The following is a 3635-nucleotide window of genomic DNA, read 5'->3' as shown; positions in this document are numbered from 1 at the left end:
TTAATTTTGTTGCTTATCTTTGACATATCCAGCCTCTAATCCCCACCAAAGCCAAATCTAGATATTATTCATTATCTGGAAAAAATTCATTTTTGTGTTTTTTGTAATAAAAATGAAATACTTCAAATACATAAACTGGCATTTAAAGGGTTAAAATCCTGAAAAATGATTGAATGTTTGGTAGTTTTGATTAGGTTACAAGTTGTTTAAGTGATTTATGAAAAAAGCAGAAACAAATATTGATATATGATGATTTAATAACAGTTTTTGTGTGCGTGGACATTTTTGCCTCAAGGTGTCGAGAGTAAGTTTTTTAAGGAGGGCATGAGGGTTAAAAACATACACACAAAAAACCTGAATAAATGAGAGGGTTAGGGTAGACCAGTAATCCTGGATGGTTTAACGTGTTAACATGAGCTGAGTCATGAAGTTAAAGACGCACTTACCGTTTCCACTGAGAATCTCTTTGGCAGACATCAAATCAGAACTGAGAGAGAGAGAGAGAGAGAGAGAGAGTTTTTGATTTTAAAGGAACTTTATTTAATCAATGTTCCCTCCTGTTATTTACAAAAAAACTGTTCAACAGGCCAATAAATACATACAGACATAAACACTCAACTACATGACATCATCTCCTGAGAGAAGAGGAGCTGGTCTCCTTCAACAGAGCACAACACATCACCATGAGCCCAGATCACCCTGAACTCATCCACATCCTTCATCTCTGCATAATAATTAAAATCAATCCAGATTCTGGCTTTCACCATCCGAAGCAAACAGGAGATACATTTAAATTAACATCAACAGAGTCCTCTACCTTCCTCTTCCTACTCACATACACCCCCCATTTTTGATTGGCCCAGGATGAAATTCAACAACTGACATTTATATTTGGCAATTTTTACTATACCTGAACCCAAGGATGAACATGTTTTTAGAGAAGACCTCCCCTACCTTACTGAACAACTTCTCCAGCAGTAAGAACAACGGAGGCACACGCATCACACTCACGAGTAACAATGAAACACAGTTTCTGTCTCATCACAGTAGGGACATTTATCACTAGCACCAGGACTAATTACAGACACAAACTTATTGACTGCCACTATCCCATGTAGCACTCTCCACTGAAGGTCAGCTACTCTTTTTGTTAACGGGGCTTATATAAACTCCTCCACACAGGCACAACAGTCAGCGACCAACCCAGATGCCCCCGCCACGGTGGTGTCAACCCGTTGGTGGAGCTTACTTTTATTTAAGCACAGCACCATCATTTTATAAAACCCTTCCCTTTTCACCTCCTTCATGTCTAAAATGCAGTGCTTTACATTTAAAAACGACCCACCATAGTGATCCAGACATGGACAGACACATAAATCAGGGAAGGAGTCCTCAGTCTGAGGTGTGGTCAGACCACCAGTATATTGCTCCAACATGATGGATTCATGTCCGGTCAGTTTTGCTTCCAGTAATCCAACAGTTTGGTGATGATCCTGACGGATCTCACCCCCGCAGAACAGCTGCCAAAGCAGCAGCATTGTCTAGTTTATGTCCTGTGATGTCCACCACCGTCCCCGCAAGGTGAGCACCCGTGCTCTGCAGAACGTGTCCGGATGGCTGAACCAGCCCAGCAGGGTAATCCAGCCGGGTCCCCTCAGAGACACGGCTCCTGCAGCAGCGCCAGCAGGGTAATCCAGCCGGTCCCCGTAAGACCACCGGGTTCCTGAACCAGCCCAGCAGGGTAATCCAGCCGGTCCCCGTAGACCACCGGCTCCTGAACCAGCCCAGCAGGGTAATCCAGCCGTCCTCGACGGCCCCGGTCCTGCAGCAGCCAGTTAAGGAGTCTCCTTGCAGCCGCTCTCTCCTTGACCACCAGCTTCCACACGGTTGAACAAGCCTCGATAGAAAGGAGGTAAAAACTGGACACTCAGCTTCCTGGCGCCCATCAGGAACAGCGAATCCGTTAATCTAAAACCTTTAAAACTGTTCAGCACCCAGTGGGCCAGAGGTCTCCAGACCAGGTCCTTAGGGCCATAGAGCAGCCTCTGGAGGAACTGCAGGCGGAAAGCAGCGCCCTGCTGGCCAAATGTACCAGTCCTTGTCCTCCTTCTTCCAGTGGAAGGAACAGAACAGACTGGGGAATCCAGTGCAGCTTGTCCCAAAAGAAATTAACTAAAACAGCTTGAATTTTAGCAAGCAAATTAGAAGGGGGTCCACACAAGACAGTTTATGCGACAGAGAGGAAGCCAGCAGATTGTTAATAACCAGAGTCCTTCCTCTGTAGGACAGCTGCGCGTAAGAGCCACTTCCATTTCTTTAACCGGCCTTCTATCTTCTCCAGAGCGTTATCCCAGTTTTTTCCAACACACAGTCCTCACCCAAAAACACTCCCAAATACTTTATCCCTCCTTTTTTCCATGTTAGCCCTCCTGGGAGAGATAGAGTGCCCTGCAACCTATCCCCCACCACCACCGCTTCACTCTTAGCCCAATTAACCTTGGCAGAAGAGATGTGATTAAAAACACTCACATCTCGCTACCAAAGTATTGATATCTGCTTGTTTATTTAAAACAATCACGACATCGTCAGCATAAGCTGAAAGTTTAACAGCTGAAGCACACCCAGGGAAATAGACACCCAAAAGTTCATTCCCTGAGCTTATGAAGCAGAGGCTCAATCGCCAGGGAATAAAGCGCATCCCCGACAGAGAGCATCCCTGCCGTACCCTCTCTGCACATTAAAAGGTGCAGCCAAACCACCATTAACCTTCAATATACCTCGCAATGTCACGTAGTACAGTACACTAATCTTAGCTATGAAACCTGGGCTGAAGCCAAAGCATTGGGCTGTACCACAAGTACTGATGTTCAACCCGGTCAAAAGCCTTTTCCTGGTCTATGGAAATAAGACCAGTATCCATACCCAGTGAGCTAGAGAGCTCACAAACATGCGGAACTAGAGTGATATTATCACTCATTAACCTGCCGGGCACACAGTAGGTGTCGATATGAACCACTTCACTCATCACCTCCCAAAGCCGAGAAGCGAGCCTTGGACAGGATCTTGTAGTCCCCACACAGCAGAGAAACAGGTCTCCAGTTCTTTATCTCCTGCAGATCTCCCTTCTTCGGCAGCAGGGTGATGACTGCCCTTCTGCAGCTCAGCGGCAGACGTCCTCTGCTCAGGCTGTCCTGGAACACCTCCAGCAGATCCTCTCCAACCACGGGCCAGAAGGTCTTATAAAAATCCACAGGCAGCGCCGGCCGATGCCTGGTGCCTTCCCGTTCCCCAGGCTCATCAGAGCCACATGCAGCTTCGTTCAGGGACAGTTGGTCGTCCAGCACCGTGTTGTTATCAGCTCCCACCTGAGGAAGGCCATCGGAAAAGAGGCAGCAGACTCAGCGTCTTCCACATACTCCTCTCCAACAGGTCTTTATAAAACGAGGTGGCATACCTCCTGATCTCAGGCGTCCCCGTGATCGTACCTCCATCTGCGCAGAGCGAAGGGAGTGGATGATCTTTTCTCTGCCCGTTCTTCCGCTCTAGACCAAAGAAGAACTGCGAGGGGGCATCCATCTGGGGAGTGCGTTCATGAAGCGGCAGCGGACCAGAGCCCCCTGTGCTGTGATGCCCAA

The 3635-nt window shown here is 47.3% G+C and overlaps 1 long non-coding RNA gene across 1 annotated transcript in view; it reads right to left on the bottom strand.

Moving 5' to 3' along the window:
* LOC120555349 overlaps positions 1-985 on the bottom strand; it is a 7854-nt gene extending 6869 nt beyond the window's left edge. The window contains exons 1-2 of the long non-coding RNA XR_005638694.1: positions 955-985; positions 447-487 (exon numbers count right to left, since the gene is read on the bottom strand). This is a non-coding gene — a long non-coding RNA (uncharacterized LOC120555349). The remainder of the gene's footprint in view (positions 1-446; positions 488-954) is intronic.
* Positions 986-3635: the final 2650 nt, after the last annotated feature.

Source organism: Perca fluviatilis, unplaced genomic scaffold, assembly GCF_010015445.1.
Source record: "Perca fluviatilis unplaced genomic scaffold, GENO_Pfluv_1.0 PFLUV_unplaced_scaf_88, whole genome shotgun sequence".
Classification (NCBI taxonomy): Eukaryota; Metazoa; Chordata; class Actinopteri; order Perciformes; family Percidae; genus Perca; species Perca fluviatilis.
This window is presented reverse-complemented; position numbering and strand designations above follow the sequence as displayed.